General features: G+C 42.3%; 1 pseudogene; it reads right to left on the bottom strand.

The window, feature by feature from the left end:
* Positions 1-3,929: 3,929 nt before the first annotated feature.
* On the bottom strand, positions 3,930-7,705 carry LOC118657864 (annotated as a pseudogene).
* Positions 7,706-15,000: the final 7,295 nt, after the last annotated feature.

The raw sequence follows: 15,000 nt of genomic DNA, 5'->3' as shown, positions 1-15,000 counted from the left end.
CTTCTGTGAGGATCTAATGAGCTGAGGCTCCAGGAAAATGCTTCACAGACATTTGGTTAAAGTGTAAAATGTTTGCACCTGGCTATAAAGCAAGTTGTGTTCCTGGGCTGAAGAAACTCCAAGGAGGCTAGTCGCTAGGGAGAGGAAGCTGGGCGTTGCTACATGATGTCATTACCCAGTGTCCACAGCCACCGTTTCCGGGCTGCGCTGGGCTGTGGGCCGCATTTTGTGCCATGGGTTCTCAGCCACATCAGCTACAATTTGGTGGGGTGTTGCTCCGGAATGGCGGCAAAGCCTGTGTCCCACTTGGGGAAGCTGAGTGGTGCTTTGTCGGCACCAGGTGCATGGTGCCGTTTCTTTGTAAATGGCCAGTGTGCATCAGGGCACCTCCTGCATTGAGCATCTGCCCCCTAGTGGTCAGTGCATATCATAGTGACTGGTTGGATGGTCAGATGCTTAGCATATTAGTCTTATATATAGACTAGAGGCCCGGTGCACAAAAATTTGTGCACTCGGGCGGGGGGGATCGTAGGCCTGGCCTGTGCCCTCTCGCAGTCTGGGACCCCTCGGGGGATGTCCACCTGCTGGCTTAGGCCCGCTCCCCAGGGGATCGAGCCTAAACTGGCAGTCAGACATCCCTGTGGCAGCCTAGGAGCCCTCGGGGGATGTCCACTTGCCAGCGGGGACCAGGCCTAAGCAGCAGTTGGACATCCTTAGCACTGCTGAGGAGGTGGGAGAGGCTCCTGCCATCACTGCTGTGCTGGCAGCCATCAGCCTGGCTTGTGGCTGAGCAGAGCTCCCCCTGGGGGAGCACACTGACCACCAGGGGGCAGCTCCTGCATTGAGCGTCTGCCCCCTGGCGGTCAGTGTGTGTCATAGTGACCAGTCATTCCCAGTCGTTCTGCTGTTAGGGTCAATTTGCATATTACCCTTTTATTATATGCCTGGTGCATGGGTGGGGGCTGGCTGGTTTGCCCTGAAGGGTGTCCCGGATCAGGGTGGGGGTCCCACTGGGATGCCTGGCCAGCCTGAGTGAGGGGCTGAGGGCCATTTTCAGGTTGGCCACACCCCCTTCAGGGTGGGGGTCCCCACTGGGGTGCCTGGCCAGCCTGGGTGAAGGGCTGATGGCTGTTTGCAGGCTGGCCATGGCCCCCAGTCACCCAAGCTCCCAGTGGAGGCTGGCTGGAAGCAGGTATTTGGGGTTTATTTATCTTTTATAATTGAAACTTTGTTGCCTTTAGCAGAGGCCACAGCCAGCCAGGGCAGACAGGAAGCTTGGCTTCCTCCATTGCCAGGGCAACCAAGCCTCCTGCTTGCTCCAGCTCAGTGGCTGCTGGCTGCCATCTTGGTTGGGTTAATTTGCAATAGTGCTCTGATTGGCTGGTGGGCGTGGCTTGGGGCATAGTGAAGTTACAGTCAATTTGCATGTTTCTCTTTTATTAGATTAGATAGTTTGAAGCCAGCAGGGGGGTTAATATGGAGAGTGATAAGATCAATTTTTTTTGCTCTCATAGGAATTCTTTTTGTGAAGGGACTAAAGAGGGGAGTGGAAGCAAAGGGAACAGCTGTTTGGAGGCTATTGCATCAATTCACAGAGATAATGACCGACTAAGGTAGACACAGTGGATTTGGTGAGAAGTGGTCATAGTCTGCCTGTATTTGAAAGCAGGGTCTATGGGATTTCTTAATGGATGAAGTAAGTGACTGAGAGAAATCAAGAGGTGGTATATCCATTGGGTCTAAGCATATGGAAGGTTGGGGTATTGGAGAGAGGATAGATATGAAGAATCAATGTCCTAGAGTATTTTTTAAAAATAGACTTTATTTGTAAGACAAAATTTAGGTTCACAGCAAAAGTATACAGCATTCCCCAACACATACACTGCCTTCCCTACTATCAATATCTCATGACACATTTGTTACAATATATGACATTATCATTGACACTTTATTATCAGCCAAAGTCTATGGTTTACTTTAGGGTTATACATTATGTGGGTTTTAAAAAATACTTAATGACATGTGTCATACAGAACAGTTTTACTACCCTGAAAATCCTCTGTGTTCTGCTTATTTATCCTTTCCTCTCCCTTACCCCCCAATTCCATAGTTTTCTTTTCCAGAATGTCATATATGTGCATTTAGTCATGCAATGTGCAGCCTCTTTCTATTGGCTTCTTTCCCTTAATAATATGCATTTAAGGTTTCTCGTGTCTTTTCCACGGCTTGATAGCCCTTTTCTTTTTAGTAGTGAATAAATATTCCATTATCTGGATGTTACTTCAGATTATCCATCATCTACTGAATGGCATTTTGGTGGCTTCCAGCTTTGGGAAATTATGAACAAGGCTTCTGTAGGAGCCTGTGTGCAAGTTTTTGTGAGCGCATACATTTTCCATTCATTTGGGTAAAAGCCAAGGAGCAGGATTGCTGGATCATATGGTAAGAATATGTTTTAATTGTGTTAGAAACTTGGCACATTTTGATTGTATTAAATTCCATACACAGGTCCTGGTAATTGCCTCATCTGTCATAGATATGCCACCACAGCTAATAGGTTGTGTGCTACTGCTGCTTGTATATTAAGACCTTCATTTCATTGCCTCACACATTTTTCCACTGGGCTCCCCATTAGACTAGTGACGTGGGTGCCATCTAGTGGACATAAACAAAAAGTGTTTTCATAGAGCAACAAGGACCACAAAGATTCATTAAAGATGAATTGAAAATGAAGAAATCAAAACTCCATTGTGCTAAGTAAAGAAAACATTAAAAAAAACAACAATACAGCTTTGTGCTAAGTAGAAAAACATTTCAAAAATTGAACTAGAGAAGGCATGGTAAAAGAAAGAAAGTAACAAAGGTTAATCAGCAAGTTAACATACTGAATCTCTGAATTTATTCACCAAAATGATTTTGGGTCTTCATACATATATAGAGCTTTTTTTTTAGGGTGAGTGTGTGGAGCAGGGGTATGGAGTGGGGTAGGGAAAGAGTGAGAGAAAAAGAGAATTAAAGGCTAAAACATGGCCATTGTCTTTAGGTCTTCTACCCATGTTGTGAGACAAGACCAAGTATGTAAACATTCAAGATATGATTCAATTTAAATTATAAATTGTAGGTAGGAAGAGAAGGAAACCCAGAGGGCAGAGTGCTCAGGGAAGGTGTCACTAAAAACTATTAACTGACATGGGTCTTGAAAGTAGGAAAAATATGTGGAAAGGTAATGGTTCCTACCTATTTCTATGTACAGTTATCCATAGTTAACAATCTAAAGTTGGTCAGCATATTAACTTCTCTACTAAAATTTCAAGGACCTTAAGAGTATTTTATCTCTGATCACAACCCTCCCAATTTACATGTAATTTTTGTATAGCATTTATTGCTTCTTAAGCCCACAGATTGGTACTATTATTTTCTTTCTTTTTTAGTCATATTTCATATTTGGAGTTATTATGAAACATTTACTGAAAATTCACAATTTACTAGCTAGTGGCAATATAGAACTAACACATCAATGAGAGATAAAATTTAATTTGACCTTAATGGATTTATAGGAATTCAAAATTATATAGTAAGGACTGGGTGTCACCAACAGGGTGAGCCCTGATTGGCTGCTGCATGGCCATCTCACAGGCATTATTTGCTTTGACGAATTCACCATGATCCAGGCCATGGCCTTTAATCTTAGAGGACTACCACCTGATCTTGGTCATGCCCCAGAACTAATCCAAATCAGGAGATGGAACTACTCTGATTATGTCATAATTCTTAGAAATCACAACTCCCCAGTGCAGAACAATGAAAGAGCAGGGTAGTATTGTCAATTATCTTCATCGCCTTCACTGGAGGAACTATTTTATGGAGACACCAAGGAAATGGGGTGATACTGCAATCCCTCAAAGACTGGCTTAGAGTAGAAGTATATTCTACTGCTTCCCCTGAGGAGGAGGGGGTGACTTCAGGCCGGGTGGTGCAGGAGGGGTGCGGAGGGGAGAGGGGTACTATTGCCATTTGGAGTCCCTTTCAGATATTCCCACTGTATTGCTAGGAGGCAGTGCGGTTTTGGAGGCTTGGTTTCCCACGTGTTTCCAGGTGGGCGCGTGGATCTCCGGGAGGCACAAGGTTGGTTCCCCAGAAGGATTAAGGGACCTGGGCGCCAGCTCTCTGGAGGGCCCTAGTGAGGCAAAGAGGCCTAAGGTGGTAGCGGGTGCCTTCCAGTCTAGGATTATTATTTTCAGACAAAATTTACGTTTATTTTTGCACTTACCAACTTCTTTGCTCCCTTTAAAAAAAAAATCTTTGAACTTCCTAGGTCATCTTTCGGTATTTCATAATCATAAAATAAATCCTTTAAGAATTTCTTTATTAAAATTCTACTAGTGACAAGCTCTTAAGAATTATTTGTCTGTGAAAACATGTTTAAATCGTTTTATGGGGTGCATAATTCTAGACTGACATTTACTTTCTGGTTCCATTTTCCATATTAAGCCTACTGTAAGTCTAATTGTTATTCATGGCAGGAAATTCATCTCTTCTCCCTGGCTGATTTTAAGTCTTTCTCTTTGATTTAATGTTTTGCGGTTACATTACAATGTGCCTAGGTGTGCATTTCTTGAGATTTTTTCCTACTTGTTATACAACAGTGCTTCATCTTTCTCTTCTTTTTTTGAGATATATTTGACACATAACAGTTTCTGGAGTTGAACATTAATGGTTCAATATTTTTATATATTGCAAAATGATCACCACAGTAAGTCTTGTTAACATCCATCACCACACAGTTACAATTTTTTCTCTTGTGATGAGAACTTGAAAGATTTACTCTTGGCAACTTTCAAATATGAAACAAAACAGTATTATTAACTGTGGTCACCATGCTGTCCTTTACATCCCCTGACAGATTTATTTTATAAATGGAAGTTTGTATCTTTTGACCACCTTCATCCATTTTTCACACTCCCCCTACCCTCCTTCTATACCTTATTTGTATAACATGTGAAATATAACAATCAGTATTTTTGTGACAATATTTATTAAACTTTCTCAGAAAACAGGAAACTCATTGGATGTTCAGAGAAACTCCTGCCTTCACTTCCAAATTCTTTTTATTTTATTTTTTTCAAATTATAAGAGAAAGTATATTTAGAAAGTTATAGAGGTAGTAGAAGTGAGCCAGCTTGGCTGCACAGGCGCAGGAAACATGTTGCAGAGGCAAAAGAAGGGCCCTTGGAGCTTAGAAGGGAGAAGGACAAAGGTAAGGCACCTGGGGGGAAGAAGATGGGGAAGGACAAGACATGGGCATGCTTCTGAGAGGGAGAGCACACCTGTTTTCTTCTAATATATCTTTGAGTAATTTTTTCTATGGAAATTATTTTTTCTCTTCTTCAGAAAGAACAGTCTTAATCTAACAGACCTTCCTGACTATCCCCTAATATTTATTGTATTTTCTCTACTTGTGTTTATCTGAGTCTTTTTAAAAAATTCTTTATTGATTAAAGTATTACATATGTCTCACTTTTCCCCCCATTGACCTCTCCTGGCCACTCCCACCCCCAGCACATGCCCTTACCCCACTAGTGTCTGTGTCCATTGATAATGCTTATTTGCATGCATACGAGTTCTTTGGTTGATCTCTTCCCCAGTGCTGCCGGAAGCCGGTCCATCCTTGCTGCTTGACATAGTCACTGCAGGAAAGAAACACCTGCATAGCATATGTTTTAAGGGACCTGGCGTATATAGCATACTGTTCTTAATATGTTTGCTCCCCTTAGCGCTATGTGTTTTAACCAAGGTCACCTCTCCGAGAAAGGTTGTTTCCCCAGGTAGGGATTTTTCCCTGAAGTTAGGGAGGGAATAAAACCCCTTAACTAAATGCCAGGCAGGTAGTTAATCACTTTAACTACAAACAATCACCCTTAAGCTACATAATCTTTACTCCCTGGAATGGAGATAAGAAACCCCCTAACCTTTGGAATAGAAATTGACAGGATTAAAATCAACTGGTATAAATACAGATGTAACAAGACAATAAAAGACAGAACCTGGCTAGAGAACCAACTGAGAGAACATGGCAAGAGAACCTGGATAGAACCTAGCCAGAGAACCTAGCCAGAACCTGGCTGGAGATCCTGGACAGAACCTGGCTAGAGAACCTGGCTGGAGAACCTAGCAAGAGAACATGGCTATGGAACCTGGCTGAAGAACCTAAAGACAGAATCTGGCGACCGAAGCTGGCTGGAGAACCTAGCGGGAGAACATGGCTACAGAACCTGGCTGGAGATCCTAGACAGAACTTGGCTGGAGAACTTGGCTGAGGAACCTGGCCATGATGATCACCTGAATGCTGCCTCCGTGTCATTCCTTCTTCGCCGACTCTGTCCACACCTTGGGGAACCCCTGGACCTGCTGGGGCTGGACCCCAACACAGTACCCTCCCCCACACCCCTACCTTCCCTCTGAGGTTTGACAGTTCATGATTTTCCCCAAGGCTGCCCTCTGGTCACTGACTCATCCTATATAATAAAAGGCTAATATGCAAATGGACCGAACTGTGAATGACTGGTTGCTATGACATGCACTGACCACCAGGGGGCAGTCGTGCAATGCAGGATCTGCCCCCTGGTGGTCAGTGTGCTCCCATAGGGTAGCGCTGCTCAGCCAGAACCCGGGCTCATGGCTGGCGCGCACATTGGTGGTGGCAGGAGCCTCTCCTGCCTCCACGGCAGTGCTAAGGATGTCCAACTGCCTGACTGTGAGAGGGTGCAGGCCCGGCTGAGGGACCCCCTGAGTGCACGAATTTTGTGCACTGGTCCTCTAGTTTTTTATAAATGTTAATTCTGCTTTGGGTAACTGCTCATCCTTTACTAGCGTCCATGTAATGCCAGTATTTCTTTACTCTGCTAGTTTTCTTATCATTGTGTGTTATGGGTTTATTTCCTGTACAGGGCATTAATGTTCTAATTTCCTTGACAGAGAAAGGCATTTATGGTGTACCGTTTTCTTTGTTATCTCTTGCAGTCTGTGTCTCTTCCATTCTTTCAGAGATTTTGTGTTGGGTTCTTTCCTTTGTTTAGTCATCTTTCAAAATCAACAATTCTATTCACTCCAAAATAGCAAGTATGGTTTATTGAGTGAACTGGATTGGGTAAACCTAATAGGAAACAACTTTATTCTTTTCTTTCATCACCATCACTCTGTACTATGTCAAACCTGTTTTCTACATCCCTGACAATACCTTGGGTATGTGTCATAGCTTTTGCTGTCACTTTCAAATGGTCTTATTTTTCAGGCACAAAAAAATCCATTAAGTCTATTATCAGAACATCAATTCTTCCAGTTTTAGATGTTAGCCCTCTCCAGTTTGAGCCTGATTCAGTACCCTCCCCCACTCCCCCACCTTCCCTCTGAGGTTTGACAGTTCATGATTTTCCCCAAGGCTGCCCTCTGGTCACTGACTCATCCTATATAATAAAAGGCTAATATGCAAATGGACCGAACTGTGAATGACTGGTCACTATGACTTGCACTGACCACCAGGGGGCAGTCGTGCAATGCAGGATCTGCCCCCTGGTGGTCAGTGTGCTCCCATAGGGTAGCGCTGCCTCCAGTGGAGAAGACGGGATATGATGGGTTAGCTTTGCCACTTACTCATTTGTCTTTCTACTCTTTATCCTCCACGTACTTGACTGTTACTGGCTTCCATCGGACTAAAGAAGGGCTGTGAGAAGAAGAAAAGGGCAGTGAAGTTAGAGCAGGTGTGGTTTGTAACACAATGCTGGAAAATTAGGTAACTGAGGCCCAGAGAGAGAGGCGGGGATGGGTGTGTGTGTGTGTGGGGGGGGGGGGGGGGGGGGCTTTGACTATTCTCTAGGAGTGAACATTCAGGCCTGGAATATAGGACTTGAACTTCTGTCTCTAAACTTGGGCCTCAGTGCCTGCAGTCTCTCTTCCTGAGGAGAAGTACTCCACACTTTTATGACTTACTGAGTGTAGAGCAAGCATGTCAAACTCAAAGGCTAACACCGGCCCAATAAACGAGGCATGTGGCCCACATGCCACGAGTTTGACATGCTTGGTGTAGAGGTATTTCTGCACATCTGGTCTCACCTGATTCTCCCTGCTGTCTTGGTGGGTAGCCCAGTTGTGACATATGTTCTGATGGATGACACACGTTTCCCTTAGGGACCAAACCTTACCTACCTATAAGGAAGTCAGTCTTTGTGAAACTTTTCAGAAACAACCACCAGATGTCACTCTAGATTAGCTTTTGGCAAATGAGAGTACTGTATCCATTGTTTCCAAATTTGGGGGCGAGGGGCTGGGGGGGGGGGGGGGCGGGAAGGGGTGTGTGAGAAGAAAATAAATGTCATGCATCCTAATATTTCAGGGCACACGGAATTTTCTTGGGTGGTCTTAGAACAGACAGCCAACCATGAAACCTACATGTGAAAAGATACTATGGATCTTTCACTTACACTTTAATGGGGTAGGAACAGTCAGGCATCAAGCATAGGACATGTTATCCTAACCCCTCTGCTTGCAAATGAAATAGACTGACAGGGGAAATCAAAGTGAGTGAAAGGAAAAGCTGCCAACTGTATGAGGGGAGGGGGGCGGGGAATAAAGGTATCTTAGATTCAGGTCAAACAAGTATAGGACCTGGGAGAGGCCACTTGATGGGTAGGAGGTAGTGTAAGGGATGGTGGATTAAAAGCTTAGCAACATGAATGAGTGAGTCAGCTTGGACTGTCTGAAGGACTGTGAGGAGAACAGTGAACATTCTAGAAGGGTTAAGTTAAGAGAAACCTGAGACAGTGTAAAGCTAGTAATGTCACATGTGGGTAAGAGCACAGGTTCTAAAGCCAGGCTGTCTGGGCCCAGATCCAAGCTCTGCCACATGCTAGTTGTTGGCAAGGCTTTAGGACATGCTACTTGCCCTTACTGTGCCTGTTTCCTCACCTCTAAAGTGAGAAGATAATATAATACCTAACTCAGAGGGTGGTGGGAAGACTAAATGAGTTAATGTATTTCAAGTGTTTAGAATAGAGTGCCCAGCACTTAGTAAGTGCTACATTAAATATTTGTTAAATAAGATTTTTCATGAAACTAGAGTCTAAGAAATCAAAATAAGGTTAATGATTGAACATAGACCTGGGATGTGCTCAGTTCAGCACCTGTTGATTGAGTACTATTTGTCAGTTTTTATAATGGGCACTACATGAAACTTAAAAATATAAAACGTATAAGGTGATATTAATTTCTATTATGTATTGAGCTGTACCCAGATGCTAGCAACTCAGTTAAATAAATGCATTGCTTCATTTAATCTCCTCTAAAACTTACAGGGTAGGTATTCTTTTTGTTATCTCTATTTCATAGGTTGGGGAAATAAGGCCCAGAGGGAGTAATGAATGTGTTCAAGGTCATACCAACAGTAAATGGCAAAACTGGGATTCAAACCCAGAGCCTGATCATTTAACCACAACTCTGAACACCGGAGAGGCATTAAAGAATCTGATGAAATCACATTATATTAGAGCCAAGAGGGATTTTAGTGATACTTCAGGTTAACTCTTCCATTTTATGGGTGAAGAAACTGAGTCTCATATATAAGAGATTTATCCAATGCTATTTGGTTGATAGGTGACAGTATAAGAACCTCCGTTTTCTGTTCCCAGTACAGAGGTTTTGAAAGTAAGCAGAGGGAGTGTCAGTTCAGTACATTATTAATGTTATTATTATTCAAACAGGCTGTTGTACAAGGTCGTCTTCACTAGGGCAACAAGTGAGAATCCTACATTTTCTATTTTAAATGTGGCAGTCTAGCAGCAATTATATTTATTTTCCTTCTATGGATGTGGATTAACATTTTCCCTTCGCTGGTCTGCCTGAGCACAGTGTGCTGTTCCTTGCTCAGAGCACTCCTGTGCATATTAGAATCTGTTTTGTCACCTGTCCCCCGTGAGAAGGCCCATTTCTAAAGGCAGCCCTCAGGGGAGGATCAGGGGATGTCATCCTTCCACAGTTTCTTTCAACCTCACCAAATTTTGCCCTTCAACCAATTATACAATCTAACAATAATTTTGCTATGCACACTCAAATTCAAGGTGAGCCACTTACTTGCCTACCCCCACCCCCATCTCCGCTTATCCCCATTATCGGCTTAATTGTCCTGTGTATAGAAATTCTGTACCTGCCATTGCTAGCCCTTCAAGGCCTGTGACAGGGTGTTCTGGTTCATGTCTGTCCTCTACCAAAGTGCCTGTCATAGACTCTCAGGTGAGTGATCAACAAGGAGCAACCCTTTGCACATAAAGGGAGAAAAATACCTACCAAGGGCTGCATGTGTTTGTTCTGTTGGTTTGGTTTTTGCTGGCATTTTTATCTTGCTCCTGGGCTCCTGTGAACTCTGGTTGGGTTACAGAGCTCTCTGTCATTTAGGCCTTTCTCCAAGAACAGGAGAGCCGAAACCTGCCTGGGGAGTGTTGCTTTTCATCCAAATGGTGAGTTAGGTAGTGGACACGGGTTTCTAAGCTGTATTCCTGGGGTCACTTGTTCAGGTATGCTAATAAGTATTTGTGCACTAAAATTTGGAGAGTAATTAACAGTCTGTCCATTTTGAGTGTCACGGAGCACTTTAACAGAATAAAGCTACTGAGAAATTTAATAGTATAAAGAGAAAAATTAAACATGCTTGAATGATGTTTCAGGTTTGGCTATCTGAAAGCTGGTTTCCAATCTTGGCTTTGTAAATGACTTGGTTGCAGTCAGTACTACTCAAAATATGGCCCAGGGACTGCCAATTTGCAAACGGCTTATGACTACACTGCACTGCCTAAGGAGCACGCACAGAATGTCAATCAGTTACACCAATTACGTCACTAAGCATGCTGTTTGGGTCAGCTGATTTTTTGTTTTCCTGGCAATACTTCCTCCATGAAGGAAGCCATATATGCTGATTTATATTCTATTACAAGCCTGACCCTTTGGTTAGTATTAGCTGCAGTGATTTTAAGTAAATCATTTGACCTTTTTTTTTTAATCAGAAAATTCTACTTTCAAATTGCTGGGTTAAAAAATAAATGCTGAGTTCTATAATTGTACACTTAGGAATCCCCCGGAGCCCAGGGTTTTGGAACACAATTGGCTATCTCTGTCTAGACCTCTGACATAACCCATGAGAACCATAAGGATTTGACTTGCGTCTTCACTTCCAACTTGCAAAATAGAGACATTTAATATTTTCTTATTCTGTCCTAATTGTATGTCCAGGAATACTGACCCATAGTTTTTTCCTTACTGTTGTTCAAAGGTCATGGGTATTATGGGTAAATACAGAGGCCGGTCATCAGCTTCAGCAATGCTGACTAGTATTTAAACTGTGCTTGCTGTAACGGTGTATCTGTTTCCTGGATGATGAAATGATTGTTATAGAACTTTCTGGCACAGTCATAATCTGAGCTCCAGAATGAAAATAATTGCAAGATGGATGAAGATTTTGAAAGACAGCACAGTATTCTGAAAAGGAGTATGGGTTACCGAGTCGGGGAGACATGGATTTAAATTCTGTCTCCATTATGTACTCTCTGTGTGACCTTGGACAGTTTTATTAACCTTGACGGGCATTTGTTTTCTTGTCTACAGACGTCATGGGTTTCTTAAGAGGATTAATAAGATAATGCTCCTAGAGTACCTATTATTTGCTTTTAAAAATAAGAAAGGGAAAGATAATGCTACAAGCAGTATTCAGAAAGAGTATGAGGAGTATAAAATGTTGGCTCAAAAAATTCTGGTTTAGATGCAAAGGTAGAATTGCCCACTAAAACTGCTCATCTGGTTAAATGGGTGATGAGCATAGCTAGAGGTTTGAGGAGCTAGGAACCTGTATTTATAGACCAAGGATAGCATCGACAGTGGAAATATGGGCAGGAATGGGAAGATTATCAGCTTTCTGGGATAGAAAATGGCAACATTAGTAGGTTCTATCCTATTAGGGTATCAAGACAAACCAGAGGGGAGCTCATGAAGAGAGTGCTAACTAGCCTAGAGGTAGGTTGGAATGATGCTCAACAGGTGACAAGGCTGAAGGCATTCCATGAGTCGGCATAATAGAGTTATCCCCCCATGTGGTAGAATTGAGCTCACTTAGTCATAAGTGGAATAGATAGACCTGTAGGGCTTGGAACTGCAAAATATCACTCAGTGTTACATAGTAAGCTCTCTGTGGTCTTTTTCATCTAGTAATAACTCATATTTAATTAGCATTTTTCAATATCAAATGTACCAAAGCACTTTTACATGTGTTATTTTAATGGAGGCATCTCCAAGGTATAGACAAAGAACCTGCAGCTCAGAAAGGTCAAATGATTAGCACAAGGATGCACAGCTTATTTTTTGGAGGAAGTAGGATTGGTACCAAGAATTTAAACTCATATACTTAACTTTTCTCAGAAAGAAGCTGTGTCTCTCTCTGAGAGTGGAAGTTGTCAGTTATGAATCATCCCGCTGGCTTGCACTAGATGGAAGGAAATAGGAGAGAAATGTCTCTGGGAAGGTCAGTAGAGGTGCAGTTGTTGACTGACATTGCTGCCAACACTTAAGGGTTACTTCTCAACACAAGCCACTTTGTTGCTGTTTAGCTCTAAAATCATTGCCCAGTGTCAATGCAGTTATTCATTTGAGAATCCTGTATTACTTGTGGATGGTTTAGGTCAGAGAGGATGAGTAACTTATACTCAGGCTACCACTTTCCCTTTCCATGACCATGACAGACATCAATAATTGATCATGATACCATTTCCCATTGGTTTGAGGTGAGGCTTCACAGTTTTCAATGTAGTGTTCTTGGCAGGCACTGCTCATTGTTCAGAATTGGTCTCCTCCCACCCCCGCTTCCCTCTGATAATCACCGTACTGCTGTCTGTGTCTATGAGGGTTTTTTTTTTTCTCTCTCTCTTAATCCCTTCACCTTTTTCACCCAGCCTCACAACTCCCTCCTTCTTTCAGCTGTCAGTCTGTTCTCTATTTTGTTTCTTCATTTATTTTGTTTACTAGATTGAACATGAGTGCAATCAGATGGTATTTGTCTTTCTTTGACTGGCTTATTTCTTTTAGCATAATGCTGTCCAGGTCCATCCATACTGTCGCAAAGGATAAGAGTTATTTCTTTTTTTTACAGCTGAATAGTATTCGACTGTGTAAGTGTCCCACAGCTTTTTTATCCACTCATCTATGATGGACCTTTGGGCTGCTTCTATATCTTGGCTATTGTAAATAACACTGCAAGGAACATAGGGGTGCATATATCCCTTTGAATTAGTGTTTCTGGTTTCTTTGGACATATTCCGAGAAGTGGGATCACTGGGTCATGAGGCAGTTCCATTTTAAATTTTTTTGAGGAAACTGCTTTTCACAGTGGCTGTTTGTTCTACATCTTGGAAAATCTTGTCATTTATGACAAAGGGGCCCTCCAGTAGTCATTGGTGAAGTTCCCTTTTCAAAAGCGTGTTTGTTATGCATTTATTTCCTGCAATTCTAAAAATTAATTTTATTTCAGGGACCCAGAGAAGTGAATCATTTCTTTTGGGGGAAAAAATCCCCCATGCATTGTTCATCGTTACTAGCTCAGAAACCAGTTATTTGATTCCATAAAGTGTAAGGCAGCGCTTTAAATGAGTCTCACTTCTACGACATAATTGAGCCCTTGATACTGAAAGTAACAAAGCAACATTAGAGTGTAGAGTTGTTCTAGAGCTAGGGAAGTACCAATCACTTGGGGAGCTTTCTCAAAGTGTATTTGCTTGTATTGTTATCTCCACAGCCCTTCTCACCTCCCACCTCCAGTCTGCCTTTGTTTTAGTGTCTTGGGGGGCGAGGGGGGTGGGGTTAGGCGACTGTTGGAGGTAAATGTACATTTTTGAAAAGTTCCTCCAAGTGATTCTCATACCTAAATCTTGTCCCCTCCCAGATGAGAACAGCCATGCAATTTAAGGAAAAAAACCTTAAATTTTAAATTGAGTGACACTGTTGGAATTGACTTTTTTTGTCCTGCCACTTTTCCTTGGTAAACTTGGCCTTTCCTCACATCTCATTCGGTTGTTGTTTTTTCCCCCATTTTTTAAATTATTGATTAAGTAATTACATATATGTCCTTATCCCCACATTACCCACCCCCCACTCATGCCCTCACCCCCCTGTTGTCTGTGTCCATTGGTTAGGCCTATATGCTAGCATATAAGTCCTTTGGTTGCAAGTGACAGAAGCTCAAGTCAAAGTGACCTTAGCAAAATTAAAAATACATACAAACAAATTAATAATAAAATAAAGGGGGTGGTGGAGTTTTTAGCTCACATGCTTAACGTGTTCAGAGTTGGTTCTGGCTGGCTTCAGTTACTGCTGAATCAGGGATCCCAGCAATATTATAAGGACCTATTTTTTGCCCCATCTCTTTAGTTCTTCTTTCATCTGTATTGGTGCTCTTCTCAGATTCTATGTGGTGACCCTCATTCATTTCAAGGAGGGAGTAATTTCTTTCCCCATAAGTCTCCCAAAGGCTTTAGCTCCACTCTTTGGCTAAACTTGTCTCCTGACTATTCCTGAATCAGTCACCGCCTCCAGTGTGGATGGAACAGTGTAATTTGGTTACTTTGGGCAGAGAAGTTACTGCCCACTATTTTCCTCTATTGTTGTTATGTGGTTGTCTGTGACTGACATCTGGCTGTTCCAGATGTTACATATTTTCTTCTTGGGTGACAGGTTCTTAGAGTTGAGAACAGGTGTGATTTCTCCTGAACCTGATAATCTAGCATTGGGAAGGTCACAGGTACCCCAAAGGGGGAAAAAACACCAGAAGATAAGGAAATGGAAAAATATTTTCTAAAAAATGATATCATTGCTTTTGGGTCATGGTTTTTCCATATGTAAAATAGAAAATATAAATCAGTTGATTTTATGAGTTACCTAATCATTTTGATTTTCTACAAAAAGGAACAGAACTTT

The sequence above is a fragment of the Myotis myotis genome, unplaced genomic scaffold (genome assembly GCF_014108235.1).
Source record: "Myotis myotis isolate mMyoMyo1 unplaced genomic scaffold, mMyoMyo1.p scaffold_m19_p_6, whole genome shotgun sequence".
Lineage (NCBI taxonomy): Eukaryota > Metazoa > Chordata > Mammalia > Chiroptera > Vespertilionidae > Myotis > Myotis myotis.
This window is presented reverse-complemented; position numbering and strand designations above follow the sequence as displayed.